We start from the raw sequence: 6,736 nt of genomic DNA on the forward strand, positions 1-6,736 counted from the left end.
CGTGTTTGACAATGTAGATGGATGTGTAAGGAAAATGTTTCTATTCTTCGTTAACTAAGACCTCGAGAATTTTTTTACAAAGCTCACATTTGCAGTGCCTCAGAGAAGCGTTCTCTCAGCCGCTCCACCTTGAGCACCGACGAATGCTGTTTCCCAAAATATGTCCGGAAGTTGTCGATCAGTATCCTAAGATCGTGTGACACCGCCATCACGCTACGATAATAGTTGTTCTCCAGCCGCTCGCGAATCACGTCCATGGAGATTGGTAGCGCAATCCTGCATTGATTGAAAACCTTTAGCTTCTTTCTCAATCGCAAGAGATTTTTCCAACTTGCCTGTCAAGAAAATCCGGCTTGCTCACGGCCTGCTGCAACCTCCACAAGTCATACTCGTCCTGCGAAAAGCAAAAGTTCGTCAAGCCAAAAGCAAAAGCAAAACCTTCCTCGAGTCTATGATCGATCGCACAAAAACAAACCTTGGATTGGTTCGAGTGGAGCACCTCGTCCACGATGTCGAGCAGCTCACGCACCTTGTCCTGCTCGATCTGTGGCGACTCCCAAGTTAAAGGATTCTCAACGTCGTGAAGCTCCCAGGGGCAGTGGTTCGTCGTCGATGGCTCGTCCTTGTACAGCACACTGATGCTGTCCCAGGGGCTGTTTGGAAACTCGGGCGACTTTGCCTTCACCTGAGTTATCGTCCCTTCCCACCAGCGACCACCTTCTTCCTCGTCCGACCTCCACCACACTTGGCACTTGTCCCGACTGGACCACTTCCTGGCCATGGAGGCCTCGTAGCGGCTTCTCTCCACTATAAAGTCGGCGAAGTCTGTCAGCTCCGGCAAGTCGACGCTGAAGCTGCTGCCGCGAATCCTGTACCCGTCCATGAACTCGAGAGTCAGCCGGCAACAAGTGTTCCCCGACACTTCGAGAATGATGTACTCCAGTCCGGTGATCTCGCAGAACTCGACCGCTTGCAGTGCCCTTTTCACGCTTCTCCAGGGACCATCGTCGTCGAGCCGCTTGTTGTCTAAGTAGTCTTGATGTCCCTGCGATCGACAGTTTCAATTCAAACATAATTCAAGACAAGCTCGTTGGATCTCTTACCTGTCGGAAGTACACCACCTCATCACCATACTGTGGGATGTAGCGCGTCCGCTCCACCTCTCTCAAGAGTAACCAGGACACGTTGCTCGGACTCCGATGCACCGTGCTGAGGTTTCTCCTCACGTGGAAATCCTTGTACCTCGACCCCACGTTCTTATGCAGCTTCACTTTAAGTCTGCTCGAAGTTCTTCTTTCGGGCTTTCGGCGTCCATTGTCGTCGCTGCTTCTATCCCAGTCCGAGTCGTCGTAAGACGAGCTAGCTTCCCAGTGTGAGGGACGGCCGACGTTTCTCCTGCTTCTTGTGGACCTGCTGTTGGAGAGACTAACCACGCGACCCTGCGCCAGCCGTGTACTTCTCCTGCGGCCACCTGAAGCGTGCTCGTCGGCCTCATAACACTCGGTCTGAGTCGCAACTTTGCGAGGCCTTCTCCTTGAGTAGACAGCCTTGTTCATATTGCGCTTCATTTGTATATCGTCCACGTCCAGGTCCTCACTTGCCTGCTCTTCCTCGGGCTTGTAAGCATCCTCCAGCGACTCACTGTTACTGCCTGGTGAAACCTCTTCGTGGTAATCAGGGTCATTGTCACCATCTGGAGCTTCTCCATTCTGTAAGGACTCATTGCTCAGAAGAGTGTGATTCTGCTCTCGTCTCTGCTGTTCGTCAAGGTAGTCAGCTGAAAGAGACCTCTCCGACTCGGACTCGCTAATGATCGCCCTTGCCACCACCTTTGTGTCTCCATTTTCTACACGAGTCGCTTCAAGGCCTTTCTTGGTATCACAAGGAACGTCTACCAGTTTATCCTCTTCGGAGCTGCTGCTGCTGTGATAAGGCATGCGAGCACGCTTGGCTGCTTTCCCCTTCTTCCATATGTATCCCTGTTTGTCGTCAGACGAAACAGCTTCAGTGGGATTCTCGTCCGCGATAAAACCATCTGTTTCTGGATGACTGTCATTAGCCTCGGCCACGGGGACCTTAGAAGTGCCTTGTTCTGGTATTTCGAGGCTCCGAAAAGTATCCTCGTTGTTGGACGTTTGTGCACAGTTTCTCAACTTGAGTACTAACTTTCGCTGAGACCTTGGCCGCCTGCATTCACCCACGTCCGAAGTCTCTGCGGGACTCTTCTTCGGAGGTTCATCGTCTTCAGGTTCCTGAGTTTCTGTAAGAACTTTCCCGTTGCGTAGAAGCCTCTGGTTCTCGTTCTCTCCAGATGTACCAGGTCTTTTGGCATCCTCAGCGGCCAGGCGGCGTGCTTCGTCGTCTTCATACTCATGTAAGCTCGAAAACATGGTCAACGCATTCCGAGCTGCCATCCTCATAGGCCTCAATGCATGGTCCGGGTTTGACTTTCTTATCCGCTTTCTAGACCTCAGCCTCTGCGTTTCCTCAGGCATCAAAAGAGCATTGTTTGACTCCTCCAAGCGCCTGCGCTTTTGCTTCCTCACCAAGGTTGCGAGTATCTGTAGTGGACAATCACCATTGAAGTTATCAGAGACGCAAAAGCTGGACGTACGTACCTCTCTCTTCTTTTTCCTTGTTCTTCGGTTACGAACCCCATCAGAATCAATTTCGTCAATTTCTTTGTCGGTTGTTTCCGATTCACAGATCGTACCACTTTCTTCATTTCCATCCTCGTCACTCGAGCTTTCTTCGCTCGCGCAGTAATCAGAACCAGAATCGTCACTCAATCCAGTGACTTCTTCATCCCAGTCCATTGCCTCACCATCCGCCGGTTGTTCTACCCATCTGTTGCCTTGCTCGTTTGTTTGCTCGATTGCTTGTAGAGCGGCAACTACTGCTTGAGGCTGATCTTGAGGAATGAACGCTGGATCATCAAACGTTCCCACTGCGAGCTGAACTGATGGTGGTTGCCAGTAGCAACCTAGGAGTCCCAGACGACGTTGCTGGTACGAACTTTGATAAGGTTCTGGATAGGGAATCAAGCCTGAAAATGAAACAGAAAAATAAGTTGGACGAGGTGAGAAGTCACCAGCTTACTTGCATCGCACAAGAGATCTTGAAGATTCCTTTGATGAGGAGGCAACTGAGTTTCCTGTAAAAGAAAGATACTCAGTTTTTGCAAGAACAATACCGGAAAAGAACAACACTCAGGACTAAAACTAAATAAAAGCACTTACATCATTTTATTTACCTGATCGAGAACGTTTCCACGAGTATCTCGAACAAGAGGCCGATAATCTCCAAGAAAAAGCTACACAGAACCCGAAAAACAAACAAACGCTGTTAGGAGAAGGATATGAAGCTAATCTTCCTGATACCTGGTCGTATTTCGCATCTTCGTCGTCTTGACTTGGGTAGAAAAAAGGTAGACCTGGCCGACCTCATCGGAAACAACCAATGAGGTTCCATCCCTGAAAATTGGCAAACATGAGAACAGTATATGGACATGAGAACAAGCTTACGGTGAAAAGTTGCCATCGACAAGATTATAATCTCCCGTCTCAAATGTCCTTACTGGACGGCCCTCCCAGATCTAAAACAAAATTCGTGATCATTTTTTTTGAGAGAATACACTTACATCCCACACAATAACTCGGCCATTGTAGCCCGCACTCATTGCAATGCGAGGATTGCATGGATGTACATCTAGCACGTAAGTCTAAATAATAGATGTTAAGAAAGAATGGAATCAATAAATTCCATTTCAATACCTGCTTGGTATGGCCGGTTAAACAGTGCACCAGACTGCCATCAACCGCATTCCAGACACATATCCGGCAATCTGCACATCCATGTTATTCCATAAAATTAGTTCGTGAGGTATCTTACCCATAATCGCGGCGAGTACAAAACGATTGTCCAAACTCCAGACTATCATATTAACACCTCGAGGAGTTGGAAGCAGTTTTTGTTGAGGTCCACCAGTTCGAACGGGAGGCTGTGGCATCGGAGGGGGCGGTACTTTCAAATGATAAGCCTTTACCCATCGACCTAGCTTCAGCTGGAGGAAAGAGGAGCAGTCATGGCATTAGTTACACAGAAAGAAAGGCCATGCACACCTGTTTTCTAGGACGAGGAGACCAGATAATAGCAGTGCCGTCTCTTGAGCAAGTAACTATGCTATCTTGAGGAAACCTGAACAAAACCAACGTTAAAACCAGATAGCAATGAGCGGCACAGTATACCAGGTTGTTTTGAACTTCGGTATGTTGTCAGGGACGTTGTCATCCTTCAAAAAGTCGACGGGAGAAACTTTGATTGGCTCTGCACAACCACTGGAACAAAGGACGATTGATGTCAACGAGGACCAAGCCAAAGAGGCGAACCTGAACTGCACGTAGTTAACTACATTCTCGTGTCCACTAAGAATGTCATGCTCATGATTTGGCCTTCCGGTGTACTCGTCCGCCCACTTTCTTGCGTTCCAAACCTGTTCTAACAATTGTTAGAAATATAAAAAGTTCACTTTAAATGCTTACCCTGGCAAGCTTGTCCGAACTCCCAGTGACAAAGTATGAGCCATCTGCATTAAACGCACAGCACTGAATCTGATTCGTAGCCTGTGCTCGATTCTCAGCTCCTGCAGCTGGAAACAAGCTTTTAGAAAACCGAAAAAACATCGGCAGACTCTTTACATTCGGGTTTGACATCCGGCTTCGGCATGTAGACACGTGAATTTACAGAAGAATCCCGAGCATCCCAAATACGGCATGTTCCGTCTTCAGACGAACTTGAAACCACGAGATTTTAATACAACTAAAGTGGAAAGAGCAAATTATTAACACTTACGATAGAAGATGGTGCTCACAGCCCGGTCGGGGACTAAATTTGATGGCCGTTACGCCCGCCGTGTGGCCACGAAGTATTGCAACCGGAACACCATCTGGTAATCCCCACTATAGGCAGAAGCGAAATGAGTCAAAACAAAAAACAAAAGCAGAATACTTACAACACAGATGGAGGAATCGTTAGAAGCTGATGCAACTCTAGTGTTCGAACTACTTACAGACAAATCGGTTATATCCCCCTAAAAGCCAGGTTTTAGGCACAATATTCGAAACGGATGCAGAAAATAGTATCTCGTGTCCTCTACAGCTACGAAGGCAAAGTCTATTTTCTACGGACCATATCTTCACAAGCCGGTCGTCCGAGCCAGTGACAAGATACCGTCCAGTACGATCAAAAACGGCTGCACGTTTATCGCTTCGTTAATAGGTCTTGAAAACCAAAAAGAAAAGAAACACGTACCACAATATACCGCATTACGATGACCCCTTAGCACCTGGATGATTCTTATTCTGTTCACCAGTACAGAAGGCTTGATGATAACATGTTTCACAGTCTGTGATGCTTTGCAAATCCACCACCAAGTTCATGGAACGCGGGAGCATGAACTTGGTCAGCTTGCCAATGCGGCCATCGCATTTGTTCTATTCTCTTGGTAGAGATACTAGTAGCATTGCTTTGCTCCGCTGTATGAAGTTTGCTCGGATCAGCAACGGCAAGATTCGAAAGGTACACGGCTTACATTCCAAAAGCGAGAATGCTCCTGACCCCAAAAGTGTAGGAACGTCCGCGGCGGTCAATTGCTTGGGAACTTTCGCATCAAGCAAGGACGCGGACGTGTCGTGAACAAGTAGTTGCTGCAAGAGCTTAACCAAGTGGTTGTTGTCAACGTTCTTATATCTGAAAATCGAAAAATAAAAATAAAAAATCCATCCTTTTGTCAGCAAGACAAATCCTAAGAAAGAAAGAACTTGGCGACACACAATACCTCTCGGCAACTTGCGCGTAGCTGAGTGGGAACGACAAACCATCGTCATTCTCGTCGGCGGGTGGCGTTCCATTCCTGATGGTACCTCTGGGGCAAGAGCTTGTGCTGTAGGAGCTCGTTCCAGAGCTGGTCAGTGGCTCTCTCGTAAGGGCCTCTCCTCAGGAAGTGCATGATAACTTCCGCAACTCGATCTCCTCGTCTTGTTCATGCAGGTGATGATCAGCTCCAACATCAGACCGTAAAGCCACCTACGTTAGTCAGTCTGCACGAGAGGTTAGCTAAGCTGCATGAAGATTGCACCCGAGTCTACTTGAAGACAGAAAACTTGAAAGCTTCGATTCAATGTTCCGTTACCATACAAAGCATTTGAACCCAGTGACTATATGCGATATCCGCAGCTCCAAAGGACCTCCTGAATAAATAGTCTCCTGAATAAATAGTTACACTCATCCACCTACAAGGAAGTACCAATTAGACAATGCCAGGCCACGTTCATGTCTATGTTCTTGCCCGGAAAAAGACTTACTATCAGAAGCTCACGACATATAAGCCTTTTTATTTCGAAGAACGAAGATCCGAATCAGAAAAAAATATCCTGAGAAAAAAAAAGAACAGCTTTGTCGTTTCTATGAATCAACTACTGATCATTGAACCAGCAGCAGCGCCACTTACCCACCACTATGCTCTTTGCACACGACTTGATCAAGCCATCCAAACCCTGATCCAGTATTTTAAAAGCCGCACAAAATCTAGATCTAACAAATGCTTACCTGATAGAGGGATGTGGAATAGTCGATCATGACTTGGTTGTGGGCTGCTATAACATCCTGGAGCATGAATGGGATCCATTTGTACAGCAGTGAGGGAGGATTTGCAAGCGATCCATGGTGCATTGTTGCC

The 6,736-nt window shown here is 47.5% G+C and overlaps 1 pseudogene; it reads right to left on the reverse strand.

Annotated features, from left to right (window-relative positions):
* Positions 1 to 18: 18 nt before the first annotated feature.
* Positions 19 to 6,125, reverse strand: LOC112342366 (annotated as a pseudogene).
* Positions 6,126 to 6,736: the final 611 nt, after the last annotated feature.

This window comes from Selaginella moellendorffii, unplaced genomic scaffold (assembly GCF_000143415.4).
Source record: "Selaginella moellendorffii unplaced genomic scaffold, v1.0 SELMOscaffold_106, whole genome shotgun sequence".
NCBI classification, from domain to species: Eukaryota; Viridiplantae; Streptophyta; class Lycopodiopsida; order Selaginellales; family Selaginellaceae; genus Selaginella; species Selaginella moellendorffii.